Source organism: Peromyscus maniculatus, chromosome 14, assembly GCF_049852395.1.
Source record: "Peromyscus maniculatus bairdii isolate BWxNUB_F1_BW_parent chromosome 14, HU_Pman_BW_mat_3.1, whole genome shotgun sequence".
Lineage (NCBI taxonomy): Eukaryota > Metazoa > Chordata > Mammalia > Rodentia > Cricetidae > Peromyscus > Peromyscus maniculatus.
This window is the reverse complement of record NC_134865.1, coordinates 14269762-14284973: the sequence shown is the minus strand read 5'-3', so window position 1 is coordinate 14284973 and position 15212 is coordinate 14269762.

Sequence of the window (15212 nt, the reverse complement as noted above, 5' to 3'; positions counted from 1 at the left end):
CTGACTCTCCAACTAGCTGTTTTGTCCCACAAGCGGAAACTAGTTGTGAACAATGAGCAGGCATTCTTGGTACTTAAATAGCTAAGGAATAGGCCAGTTTGGACAGGCAGCAACTCTGGCACATTCTGGGTTAACAAAAGTGTGTTTGACAAAAGATGAATTTCTTTCCCTATATTTCTCCCAAAAGTAAGTATTTAATTATGTCTTAACACATTTTCTTCTTCTTCTTCTTTTTTTTTTTTCCTAGAGGATTATATGCCCCAGTGACAAGCTCATTCACTTTCTGAGGTTATCATGTGGCATTAAAGACTATAGCATTTAAATCCTGCTACAAAACAGACTATTCTTTAACCAAATAATTATTCACTTAAGAGAAAAGGGTTAAGATACATATGGGGTTTCATTGCAGGGCTAATATTACATTGTAGTGCTAGCATTTTGTAAGATGAAATTGTTTATGAAGCTTATGGGAAAATTGAAAAAGGTGGCAATGCCTTTTTCTAAGCAAAGGATTTGGATATATTAAATATATGAGAAAAATGTTTCAAAGGGGGGGTAACTCATAAATAAAGGAAAATAAAACAACCTTTATATTAAAATATATGACTTAAAGCATAACTTTGAACAAGTGGTATAACTTCCTAACCATCCTTATAAAAACTAGCCTTTTCAATTGCACTCTTAGAAATACTAATACGTGCAAAGCATGGACTCACTTACATTTCTGTAAAGCTAAACAGTCCTTCACTTGAAGAAAGAGTCTAGTAATAGGTATTTGTGAGAAGGGGATAAATAATACTTGATGAAATGAATACATTGAAGTAATGTATATGAAATAAATTTCTACTCATTTTCAATAAATGAATAGAAAAAAATAACTGAAGTAGTTTTTGTCTAGGAAATATCACAGTAAGAAAACCCTAATTTAGGTGTTTTATATAAAAATGCAGTTTGGGGGATGTCCTGATCTGTTCCCGATTCAGTTATATCACCTTGGCCATTGGTATCAACAGTGCAGCTCAAAGAACAGCAACATTTGGAATGGGAAACTGGAGGCATTGGAGACTGACCTTCACAATCATCAAGAGGAAAGAGGAGACATTACATATGGTGAGGATTTTTAAACCTCCCTCTGTTATTATGAGTGTGTCTTTGTCCCTGTTGTCAGAAATAAATGGATGTTTTCCAAGTAGACCTTTCAGTGGGTAAGACACAGAGTCTTTTAGGGACAGGGCTCTCCAAATATGTTTTGCTCATAATTTTTGTTAGACTTCCTAATGAACTTTTGCCCTTCAAGGATTCCAAAGTTTTCTACTCTAGAGGATCCCAGCTTAAATTACTTAAAATGTGCTTTATTTTAAGAGTAGCTATGTTTCCCTATGTAAAGTTGGGTTAGCCTCAAAGTCTGGTAAGCAGGATCGCGGTTAGGCTAGGGAATGCTCAACACCTTGCCTTTTACCACTTCTCCATCCCATTGGCTCTTGCTCAGGTTTGAGGCTCCTGTTTAACTGCAAAGGAGTCTGGGAAGTGTAGTTTATTAGTTACTTTTCTCCTGCTGTGATAAAATACCATGACCAAATATATATATATATATATGAGAGAGTTTATTTTGGCTTACAATTCCAGAAGGATTAGAGTTCATCATGGCTGGTAGGTATGGCAGGAGGAAACTGAGAGATCCACCACCACAGCATGAAACTGAGAGAGCAAGCTGGAAGTAGAAGGAGGCTCTACAATTTCAAAGCCCACCCCTGACTGAATTACTTCCTGTGTCAAGGCTACACTGCCTGATCCTTCCCAAACAGTGCCACCAACTAGGAACCAAGTGTTCAAACACCAGAGCCGATGGGGGGGACATTCCTCATTCAAACCACCACAGGACATTTTTACTCAGATCCAAAAATGAAAATAATGGTCGATGATATTCTAACATATCTCTGCCAAAAATGATCTTTAGCAAATGATTAATTTGCCTGTCCCCTCAATTGTTGAAATGTATCATTGATGAGCTGGGCTTATGTGTATAGGCATCACCAGTGTCTTTGTGACTTCATAGACTAAATGGTTCCTTAGCACTTTGGGACAATTATTAAAATACCCTTCCAGCTTTTATGAAGCATTTTAACTGATCTGGATTTGAGGGGAAACACTTCTAATTAGCTACTGAAAGCATATTTTAAAATAAGCTATTTACTGCTATTTACCTAATAAGTAGTGACCCTAAAACTTGTTCTTGCCTATGCAAATCTTACATCTAAACATACAATGAAATGTTAATTTGTAAAGTAAATGCTCAGGAAAGGAAGCTGAAAATGTTTTATAGATATTGTGGGATTCCTGTGATGTAATTATCTCAAATAAGACTATACGAGCATGAGACATGTACTACTAAAAGAAGTAGTTCATTGAAAAATATCAGAGACAATGCTGGCAGAGAAGTATTTGAGTGGTTATGGCTTTCTGGATCATCAAGTTTATATATATATTTATTTTTAAGACATAATTGTACTTTTTATTATCTAGTTCAAAAGTAGAAGAGGTATAAGTCTGCATCATAAAACTTAATATCCGTATTGAATATGCCTCTTCTTTTATTATCCTCTTAGAGAGTTTGTATTGTATTGTGGAACTAGAAAATGATGCCATAATTAATTTCAGCAGCTAGTCCAACCACATGGACAGAAGCAATTCACCTGCACTTATGAAACAAATTGGTAGTGAGAATCTATTTTGCTGCTGAAACCAAATAGATTTTTCATGATATTGTTATGCTAAGTTGAACATCACACCTTTTGTGTTCTCTCCATTTGGCCTTGAATAAACATTAGTACAATAATAATCTAAATGATTTGCAAGTGGTCGTGTGCAGTTGCCCATCTGCTTTGGACAAAATTATACAAATCAATTACATGGACATGAAAGCCAAACAAATGTGGATGAATCAACAGCATAAATAAAAAGGGGGAACCCTTATGATTTTTTCATCATATATCGCCCTTCCTAACCAAAGATGAGTAAATTAGACTCATTAACCTTGAAAAATTATATGATTTGTACATAATAGGTTTGAAACAATACTTTGTGTCCTGGATATGATGAATATTTTGTCAATGGCACAGTATAGCTTAATTGGGAGTTGACAAAGGGGATTATTTGGAAATGGTTTGTTCTTTCCTAGGGAAACTGTTTCATGAAATTGCCCGGTGTTTGCTACCACTCTAGAACTCTGACTGAAAACTCTAATTGCTCCGTCATGTTTAGAGGAAGTGAGTGAGCACTTCACTGCGGGAGAAATGAGTGTGCATTACATTGTAAGAAGTTAGCACTGAATCTGTGGGCAGAGGCTTGACATAAATGAAACCAAAAGAAACACTGTTTAGCTTTTCACTGGACATTTGTCAATAAAGTCTCATAAAACTATTTATTGCTACCCCCCAAAACCCCCCAGAGTTTGGGGGTGGGGGTGGATCCAAGACATTGAGAAGAGGATTTGGGGGTGAATTTGATCAAAATACATTTATAAAATTCCCAAAGAATTAACAAAAATATTTTTCTTTGAGACAGGATTTATCTGTATAACAGCCCTGTCTGTCTGGAAACTCACTCTGTAGCCCAGGCTGGCCTTGAACTCTCAGAGATCTGCCTGCCATGCCACCTAGGTGGTGGCATTAAAGGCATGCACCACCAACACCCATCTCAATAAAAATATTTTTTAAGACATCAGTGAAGAAAATTTTCATTTGGGGTAAAGGGAAGCAAAACCTGAAACTTTTTCTCCCTGGAGGGTGTCCTTCTTGCAGGGAAGTGAAATTTCACTTCTGTTCCAAATACTGTTCCAACATCTCAACTGGTTTGACAATCATGGCTAGAAAGCTCTGTGACTCACGTTTCCAGTTCCCACTTTCTGTTTCTATTTAGATGCTTCAACATCACTGCCTATTGGTTGTCCCTCTCCATCAAAGAACCCCTGACTACCAGGAACTGGGCTGAAAATCCCAGTGGCTATCCTTCTAGAATGGCTATCGATGAAAACATTTGTTTCCAAGCTGAGGTGAGCATATGCATGAGGAGACAGGCTTGTAATTCAGAGGGCGAGGGCGAGAGCGGAGAGCGGGAGCGGGAGCGAGCGGGAGCGGGAGCGGGAGAGAGAGCAAGAGAGAGAGAGAGAATGGGTTGGCATAGGAAGAATGATTTGGTCGCTCACTCATTAAGCTGAAAGAGGTTGTATACACTGATACCTGACATACACCCTCAGATGTTACCAGCCTGGACAAAAGATTCTTTGATCAGCTTATTAATTCTGTAAATCTACCATATAAAATGACCACAGAAAAAATGATTTTCTTTCCACTTGCATCTTTTATCACTATTATATCTTGTTTCCTGGTGACTTTGGTACCCTCTCCTTGCTCAGCTCCCCGTTAAGCGAAATTTTCTTTCATGTTCTTCCTGTACTCTGTCTTCCAAACTTGCTGCTGATAGTGAGATGTGGGACTGGAAAGATGGGTTAGCTGTTAAGAGTACTTCCTGAACAATCATGAGGATCAGAGTTTGGGTATCGGCAAGCACGTAACAAGCTGGGCATCCTGTATACATCTGTTATCCCAGCTTGGAAGGAGGTAGAAAAGAGGGTCACCGAGGCTTGCTGACTTATAGCCTAGCTAAGAAAGCATGAGTCCCAGACTCAAGGAGAGACTCTACCTCAAAAGAATATGGAGAGAGTGATGGAGGAGGACACCTGGCATCCTCTTCTGACATCCACATGCATACACGGTGTGTACCCACACATATATGTGAGCGTGTGCGCGTGCACACAAACACACACACACACACACACACACACACACACACACACACACAAATTTAATCTAATAAATCCGAAGGTGAGATCAATAGAAATGTGTGCTATTCTGAGCCTTAAGTGTGGAGTTTGTTCTGATGATGCCTGGGCAGTCTTTGTAACTTCTTCTTGCTGCCTTTTTCTCTGTGTGTTCTTTCTCTCGGCACCTGCACACATCTTGATTTCTTAATCACCCAGGGTTGTTGCCTGCAATTGTTATGTTTTCAAAGCTCTTCATGCATCAGGATTAATCCAGAGGACTTAAGCTTGGCACTGGGGGAGTTAAAACACTTGAGGAGTAGTGTAAGTTCTTAATTAATACAGAAAGAAGAATCACTTATAATTTATTTCAAAATATCCAGTGCTGATCCAAATAATATTTTGGAGTAAATGGGTGTGTGGTGAATAGTCTTCCATGGTTCCTCATTCACAGATTCTCCCTGCTGGTGTGAGGGCTGTTCAGAACGGCACTTCACTTTTGGGTTTATTTATTAAGATCCTGCACTCAACTATAAGAAATTAGCCTCCTAGAGGTGAATCACTTCCTACACTGCAAAGAAGAAACCTGTTACTATAGCAAAGAAGAAAAGCTTGCAGACATTCCTGAAGCAGACAATAAAGAAAAGATCAAATAGGTTTATTGCATCGTCCATTCCAGGTGTGAAAGAGGGCAGCTGGATGTTTGAATAATGGGCGCTGGCTGTCTAACAGGGTGAGCTTGTTACATCCCATTAGACAAGGGGTATGTCCTAGATGAGTGCATGATAGGTATGTGCATGCGTGCGTGCGTGCGTGCGTGCGTGTGTGTGTGTGTGTGTGTGTGTGTGTGTGAACTTTTCAACTCAAAGCTCTCTAGTCATTTTAAAATGGAACAGCTTAAAGAAAAGTGGTTTTCACCACGTAGGGCATTCTGAACGCTAATAGCAGGGCTGCAATGGAAGAGGTATTGCGAGGAGGCCGGTCAAGACCTGTGTCCAGTATGCAAAAATCACCCAGCTGCAAGGCAGCCAGTGCTTTTATTTTCTGCCAAGGGCTCCAGGAGGCAGCAGTGTCTCTCCTCTGTTTTCACTGAGAGTACTGTCTGCTGGTTAGCTGGGGTAGCGTTGCCAGATCACTAATGCCAAATAGACTTTGAGTCTCTCAGCAAAAATCATATCTTTTTTTCCCCCCAGTGACAGCTACCTTGACTAAGATGTAGCTCAATGACAGAGGACTTGTCCAGCATTGCGGGGCCCTGAGTTCTATCACCAACACTGAGAAAAAGTGAAGAATAAGGGCGACCTCAGGACAAAGTTGTCTATCTTACAATTAAGCTGCCTGCCTGAGCAGAACCGTATACAGATCCCCAAGAAGGCACACAAGGACTAATTCAATTACTCGGTGTTGGTCATGCCCATTCCCGCTCATTCTCTCTGTTCTTTTCTTTGCTATCATAATATAGAAGGAAGCACAAACGTATCCATTCGTTTTTGGAAAGTAAAAGCTCACCTACAGCTCACAGTCCACAGTCATGAACCACAGAAAGATCTAGGTAACCTTCACTAGCACTTTGCTCAACGGAGGGACTTTTTGACAGTGACATTTTTGTTCAACAAGCATTAGCTTAGGGAGTATCCCTAAGCCCTGCTTCTCATATATTCAGTTCTTTACTGAAGTAAGGAACATTGAGCATTGACTGTAAACACAGCACTGGGGTCTGCCAGGCATGTAGCCCCTAGCCTCTTTATTAAGTTTCATGTACTTCCTGCCCTTGCAGACATCCGTGTTAAGGCAGGCTGTGCTGAGCCCATGTTCTCCTCCACACCATCCCTGTCAAAGTCACTGGTTCCGTGTTCCACTCTCTGGAGTTTGTGGTGGGTGGTTGGCAAGTTAATGAAGTATGTGCGTCGTGACTCTGCCAAGTCAAGCCAAGGTTTCTCCCAGGACTAAGGCATTACTGGGGGAAGAGACATTTCTCATTCTATCAGGGCTCATGCTATGAGTGACAGCCTATTAGCTGCCCAGCCAGCCTGAATCTGCCCATGTCACAGCAGAGGCGTGACAGTAATATGGGTAGATCTGCTTCCAAAGAGAGACTCCATTCCAGAGTTGGGGGCAGAGATCTGCTGACCCGCTTTTAGAGATAGATCTGATTAAGCCTCACCAGCCAATGCCAGATACCAGGCATGTGAGGGGTTGTATCAGTACATTCATAGTGGGGTGTCTTTCCTGTAGCATTCTTTCTTTTACGTTAGTACCTCACCAAGAAGGGCATCTTTTGAATTATGTGGCTTGCTAGAAATTGTGATGTGGTTGTACTTGTGATGTGTTAAAAAAAATTCAAGTTTAATGATCTCTGTATCACTTCATTTGAGATGCCAACTGCAATATCGCACATATAAAAAGAGGTACTTTTCATAATTTTAATTTACCAATTACCCCTTTCTTCTTCTGTTTTTATTGAAGACCACCTCAGCCTACACACAGTGTAGACCCACTGTAAATATATTTTCCTCTCCCTGTAGAGGCAAGAATACCAACCTGAGAGAGGACAAGTCAGGCAAAGTCATCCTGCCTTTTGTACTCCTCACCCTGGAGTCTGAAGGCCATTCTCTGCAAACAGGGATAACGCAGAGACCGTAACCTCTTTGCTTATTGAAGGCACACATCTGATGAGGAAATGCATGAGAAGTCCACCAGAGTTTGTATACAAAGCTATTAGCTCCAGCCAGGTCTTTATTCCCCTTTCTATATTTTATTAAATCATTTGTCCATTAAAAAATTCAGAATTAAATAAAAATTTACATTTTCAGTATAGCTACTTTTAAAACGGTATTTAAGCAGATTACAAGAAGGTATTTCAAATATACTCATTGTGGTTTCTTCAAAGGGATCTTTTTCTGAAATGGATGCTCTGAGATTTAGAGGTTAAAGGTGAAGACCCATTCTGTCATAACCACTTTTTAATCAAATTCATGTACCAAATATTTTCATCAGTTCTCTGCCTGGTAGCCAGTAGCCAGCAGGAGCTTGCAAATGCACAAGTCTGCTGGACGGTACTCTGGCCCCTCCACTGACCCCTTAACCCTATTTATAAAACCCTTTGGACCTAGGTCCTTCCTCCCTCTCAAGGACCTGTGCGACACTCTTCCATTTCCAGAGGCCGACAGTGCACTCCACATGTGCCATCTGAACAATGAACTGGGCTGAAGGAGGAAGCGAAGCACGGCATGGTTGCATTTTCTAGAGTCTGCAATGAATTCAGCCAGATGGTCTTCTTGCTGCTTTAGGAACAAGTCCATTCATGAACTTTATATCTAATATATATATATACATCTGCATTTAGTTACTAGCCAAAGAATCGCATTGAAAAATCCAGTCTGTGTATTTAAATATCTTTTGGTTTTGACATTGTATTTTCTCTTTTATTGGAATTCTCTGCTTTGTAAGCCATGAGGATAATGCACTTGGGGAAAGATAAACAACAGGTGATGGCAAGCAACTGTATTCACATAAGTGCACATATATTTAATGTGTAAAAATTAGTGGTTGGTAAAACGTCTTTGTGAAAAGCAGAATGAAAATGTGTAAAAGTGGTAAAAATGCGAAAAATACAGAAGTGCTTCCATTTCCCCATATATTTTTAATAATACTTTCTAACTCTTGAAAGCAGCAGAAAAGAAATATTCTGACAAAGAAGACTCTTTAACCACAAATTAAATCTTGCTTTTTGTGCTGGAAGGGCTTCGAGGAAGATGGCTTTCACGGCGAGTCTGGTAACAAGCATGGTATGAAAGATTAGCAGATTAAAACAAAATGTGTGTGTGTGTGTGTGTGTGTGTGTGTGTGTGTGTGTGTGTGTGTGAGAGAGAGAGAGAGAGAGAGACAGAGAGACAGAGAGACAGAGAGACACAGAGAGAGAGACAGAGAGAGGCAGAGAGAGACAGAGAGAGACAGACAGAGAGACAGAGAGACAAACAGAGACACAGAGACAGAGACACAGAGAAACAGAGACAGGTGAGAGGAATCTGGCCCATGGGGCTGGGAGGGAAGGCAGAGCATACCTGGGTCAGGGTAGAGTCCATTGTAGGATAAGATTTTGAAACAAATAGGAAAAACAAAGCCACAGCCATCTAGTTACATGTGAGTTTCAGATAAACACTGAATACTGGGAAGCTATTCATTACTTATCTGAAATTCTCATGTGACTAGTGCCAAGTGTTTTTTCTGACAACCTTACTCCACTGAGAGTATGATGTGAGCCAAGATATAAAAGGGATACAGGGCAGTCATGTAGGAGAGTGTCTGTTCGGGTGATGAGGGCTGGGGCCCGGGAGTGGAGGGAAGACTGTTGTTGGAAGGGGGAGCTCTGAGGGGGCAGACCTTATAGGGCCCTGTGGGTCTCGGACAGGCTTGGTTACTTCTGCTGGGTGAATTGAGAATGCATTGTAGGATTTTCAGCAACGAAGTTTGTGCACCAACTCCGGGTGTGAAGGAGCACTCTTGACTGCTGTCTGGAGAATAGAGCGAAGCAGGAAGAGCAGAGCCAGGATGCTACGGTACAGGTTGGAGTACCAGCCCCAAGGGGGCTGGCAGGACAGTGGCTCACAACTGAGTTGTAGCAATGAAGCGATGAGAGCCAGACAAAGTTTGGATTTATTTTGAAAGTGTAGATAACATTTTTTGGCCAAAATGAATGTGGTATACGAAAGACAGGAGCTAACAGTGGTCCCAAGGTCATTTGATGCAAAAACCTATAAAGCATTGGTTCTCAGTCTTCCTGATGCTGCGACCCTAAATACAGTTCCTCATGTGGTGACCCCAACCATAAAATTATTTTCACTTCTACTTCATAACTGTAATTTTGCTACTGTTATAAACTGTAATATAAACACCTGTTTTCCAGTGGTCTTAGGAGACCCCCGGGAAAGAGTTGTACAATGCCCACCCCCCACCATGGGTCTTGACCCACAGGTTGAGAAAGGGAAGTGTGGGATACTGAGGTGGGAAAGGTGACTGGAGTAGACACCAGTGGGCATGGGGGTGAGGTGGGTAGGGGTGGGCATCAGAAGTCTGGTGTTCAAATCTTAGATGGTCTTTCAATAAAAAATCCAGAGCCAGATACAGAGTGGAAGCTGAAAGATCAGAGAAGCAGAACAGCCAGCCACTAGTTCTTACCTTTATGAAATCCTCAGCCTAAAGAGAGTGAGTTCCTATTTCCTCATGCCTTATATACCTTTTTCTACCCAGACATCACTTCCTGGGATTAAAGGCATGTGTGCGTCCTAGTACTGGGATTAAAGGTGTGTGCCACCACTGCCTGGCTGTTTCCAGTGTGGCCTTGAACTCACAGAGATCCAGACAGATCTCTGCCTCCTGAGTGATAGGATTAAGTGTGTGTGCCACCACTGCCTGACCTCTATGTCTAATCTAGTGGCTGGCTCTGTCCTCTGATCCTCAGGCAAATTTTTTAGGGGCCACAATATATCACCACAGAGCTAAGTTGGATATGACTCCACCTTCTTAGGCAGTAGGGTGGGGCTGCTGGATATAGGAGTCTAGCCTGGGCAGGAGATGTAAATTTTGTGTTCTCTATCACCTCCACTTAAATCAGTGTTCTCGAAGAGAAAGGACCTGTCACGGTTCTTCGGTTAAGGAAGCTTTCCTTCCGTCTAGTTTTAGTTAGACGAGACGATACCTTTTCTTTGAACTTCATGCTTTGTTGGCGTCTCACCCGTCCATAGCTTCTGAAAGATGGTAGAGTCTGATGGGCTCGAAACATTTCTTTACTTCCCCCCACTAACATCAAGGAAAATGGGAGGACCTTTGTTGTTCTACATAAAGCCCCTGCTAGTGATTTTTCTCAAATGCACCTTTGAGCGTCCAATTCAGGAAACGTGGTTATTTTTACTTTGGCCATGGGCTTTTTCTGAATTCACTGAGAGTTAAAAGTCACACACGTGTCCAGAGCTAGGGGATGCCTGCTGAGTTCCGTGGATGGTGCATCACTGTCCTCTGACTCAATCACCCACCATCTCGGGGAGCTGAGCTTCAGTCCTTTGCAAAAGGGGCTGTCACAGATGGCCTTGTTGACGTTCACCCTCACTCATGGAGGGGTGGGAGCTCACAAGACCCCCACCTGGGTATCCAGCTACTCCATACCACCTGTTGTATACAATCCTGCCTTATTGTATGTACATGTGAACCAGGAGGGACTAGAGTATATATGCCTGGGGGGTGGAGGCTCATTTATGTGACTATGGGGAAGCTTTCGTCCTTGCTGGATAAATGCTTTCTGGGAGAGGATCACCCACATTCCTGTAAGTAACTATGGTGGTTTGAATAGTTATGTCCTCCCCCCCCCCATAGACTCATGTGTTTAAATGCTTGGCCCATAGGGAGGTGTGGCCTTGTTGGAGCAGGTGTGGCCCTGTTGGAGGAAGTGTGTCACTGTGCAGGTGGGCTTTGAGGTCTCACATGCTCAAGCTACACCCCGTGTGGGAAACAGTTGCTTCTGCTGCCTGCAGATCCAGATGTAGAACTCTCAGCTCCTCCAGCACCATGTCTGTGTGCACGCCATCATGAAAATTACAGCCTAAACCTCTGAACTATAAGCCAGCCCCAATTAAGTGTTTTCCTTTATAAGAGTTGCCATGGTCATGGTCTCTTCACAGCAATAGAAACCCTAACTAAGACAGTAACCCCTCACCTCTGCTCTATAATTAAGCTCAATAAACTCACTTGTTCCCCAGAGTGAACTTTGCTGGAATCATGCATTGGTTTGTTGTTAAGACCTAAGAAGAAGGGCTAGATATTGCTTATGTTTCTCCCTGGAAAGGAATTTTAGCAACAGTTGCTGTAGTCAGCAGGATATAACAAAACTGAGAATGAGTTTGGGAAGAGTAGTGGCGTCCATGAGACAAGGAATGAGACTAACAGTTGAAGCAATGTTGCACAAGGAGATGGTTTTCGCAAAGGACATTTTGACGTGGTAGCTTTTTCCTGTAAGACTTGTTGGGGTAGTGGCAGAGAGATGGACGGTGCAGAAATTTGTGAGACGTGTGACTAAGGTGAGGTCAATGGAGCAGGGACTGTTGCGGGGAGAAGTCCCAGGATGGCAGTCTTCTTCCCGGTGGTATAGAGGAGCAGAACTGCCTGCCGAGTGGAGACTGCCCAGGAAGTGTGGAAACGTTCTAAGAACTACTCAACATCTGGAGATGAAATTATAAGCCCTGGATATAGCACATCAGGAGCAGAGGTGTCAGCAAGCAGCTGGAGAGGCCACCCAGGCACTGCTGAGTACTAGAAAATCTACCTGATGTCAAGGTGGCATCTTGGAAAAAGATTGCAAGTGTGAGGAAGGAATTACCACAGAAAGCAGGGTGAGGTTGGTGTCCTCAGTGTTGCCCCCTGACTCAGGCAGCAAATTAGACCAAAAAGAGAAATGGAGATGTTGGCCTGTCGTTATTTTTAAGGATGGGAGTCAAAAGAGGAAGACAGCCGAGAGGAGACCGATAATACAGAGCCCCTTCTGGGACCCTTAAACCTGGGACCCACAGGCATGGGTAGAAATGAGGAAGAGGTGAGGCCCCTTCAACAAAGGATACCCATAAAGTCTGAACTTTGATACAGAGAAAGGGAAGACCCATGGTCCAACATGCAATTGGGGGTCTTACCAATGGTCCTGTGTGAGAGACCACAGTACTTATAGAATATTCAACACTGGAATTCCTGGAATTGGGGGAAAAAAACTGTAAACAAGCCATGAAAGATTCCCCGCATATGGCTTGTAAGTAGGTAGTGAGATATGGAGGCAAATGGGATCCGTTTGGGTAGTGTGGGAGCAGAGAAACTGAGCAATATAACCACACATCAGTCCCTGAGACACAGCTGCATCACCTGAGGTGGTACAAGAGGAGTCAGTTCCTGGTGCACTGGCTCCGATAGCCATCAGAGATGCTTGGTCCTCACCAGGGCAGGTTCCCATGTGTATGAGGGACTGGAGTGCAACTGAGGAAGAATAGATGCTACTTATGGGTGAAGTCTGGGGGAAGCAGTGTGTGACACTCAGGTCGCAGGGTCTAAAAGACAGTGTTCGCCCAAGATTGAACAAGGAAATGAATCCAGCAAGGACCTCAAGACTGCCATGCAGCGTTGGCAGCTTCGCTGAGTACAGGGGGAGGTTTCTCGGTCCCGCCTAGCCCCACGGTCCGGACGAATCTCTCCCGCCCGAGCTCTTACAGCCGTTTATAAAATAATCACCCAGAGGTTTATATTAATTACAAACTGGATGGCCTAGGGCTCAGGCTTTTTGCTGGCTAGCTCTTTCATCTTAAATTAGCCCATTTCTATTAATCTATATGCTGCCACGTGGCCCTGGCATTACTGGTCTGCTGGCATCTTGTTGCTCCTTGGGCAGCAGGCTGGCGTCTCTCCTCACTTCTTCATCTCCATCTTCAGTTTGAATGTCCCACTTAACCTTCTTCTGTGTCACCATTGGCCAAACAGCTTTATTTGTCAACCAATGGCAACACATATTCACAGCATACAGAAAGACATCCCACGGCAGCTGAGCCCTTGGTGGGACAGGGTGTGTAGAGAGTGTCTGTGGGGGCGGGTGGAGAGCCACCTGGAGGAGATGAGAGAAAAGCGAAGCAGAGAAAGAAGAGATCTGTCTGGGTTACTTGGGAACAAATGTGGCAAAGTCATGAGGGAAAAAAGGGGACAAGAAGTCAAATTCTATGCTAGGAAACTTCTGGAAGGCTTTAAAGCCAGAGGAACAGGCATCTCTGATGAAACAATTCAGGTACAGAAAAGCAAGCTGTCCCGGGGTGGGCTGTCACCCTTCAGTCTAGGCAGGACATTTTTCTCTCCTACAAGAGTTAGGTTAAGGGCAGAGATAGTTTGCCTAGTCTGAGCCTCCCACAGCAGCCTGGTGTGGTGAGGCCGCAGCTGCAGCTGCAGCCACGTGCCCACCCAGAGCCTCTGACCTAGGGAGCTGGCTGAGAGCAGTGCAGCAGGGGTGAGTGGTGCCTCGTGTCCCCCTTGGCCCTGGGCAAGGCCAAGCAGCCCAGGTCAGCCCTGAGTTCCTCGGGGGTGGAGAAATGCAAAGAAGCCCATGCAAGAGCCCCAGAGTGTTGGAAGTAGAGAGGCTCAGAAAGAGAGTGACTTGAGGGCTGTGGAAAGCTAAGGTAGTGTCGCCTCTCTATGCCACCGTATCCAACACTGATCTGTGGAGGAAACAGCTGACACTAACGGATAAAATCTTCCCATGCTGTCAGATCTTGCTTATGTTAGACGTTAGTATCTCCTTAGCTGTGACTCCATGCGATCATTAGACACTTGGCTTGGAACAGACGACAATGGACTTTCAAAGTGCTTCATCAGGAGTATCACCACAGTTCCACTCTTCATGATGAGAGGATGAGGGGACTTTGCATCACTGTTCTGCTCATCCTTGGTATAACTGTTTTGTTATATATGTGTATAGACTGAGGGTTTTGGTACCAGATATCTAAACTGAGGATATGACTGCTCCGAGGTGTGGTTGAGGGGAAGGCTTATTGTAGATATGAGGGAGAGTACAGCCAGAGACATCTGGAAGAGTCCAGAGCAGGGAGAGAAAATAGTAGGCTGAACATGACCAGTAGACTGGACTAGGCCATGAGAGGCAGGTGAGGGGCTACAGAGGAAGACAAAGAGAGGACAGATAAGGAAACTGAGAGAGGGCATCAAGAGAGGAAGGAGAGAGAGAGAGAGAGAGAGAGAGAGAGAGAGAGAGAGAGAGAGAGAGAGAGAGAGAGAGAGAGAGAGAGAGAGAATATTAGGTTATAAGGGAATGAGAAGCTGGGGCTGGGGAAGTCCATGAACTGGAGAAGTTTAGGGTAGAGAGCACTGTGAGAAGAGCCATAGGTACTTACAATCGTGCGGCAGCCCGGAGGCCAGCATGTCGTTGGTATGTTAATAGACACCATGGATAGCCATTTATTCTCACTTTCTTTCAGGTCCTGGCAATCCGGATAGCACAACTCTACTCTGTGAGTGTCTTGCAGATCTGGAGCTATGTGAGCACATCTGAAGAAGCGAGCATTGGGGAATTAGTTCACAAAGGAGTGCAAAGGCCGGGGGCCACCGTGAGAATTCTGGAGAGATTTATAGTTGGGGGAGGCACCGGTGATGCCCACCAAGGGCACTGGAAAAAGTTTGCATTAGTCCCCGTCTCTGAACACCGAAAAGGACATAAAAGTTTAAAAACAGGTGTTCTGAAAAGCCATAAGGCGGTTAATTGGGAATCTCTGTGCTAGGAGTGGGTTCCCTTCTTAGGAGTAGTTAGCCAAAGGCCTAAGAGGTGCCTAGAACAGTAACGGCTGTCGCCACTGTTCTTGGTTGCATC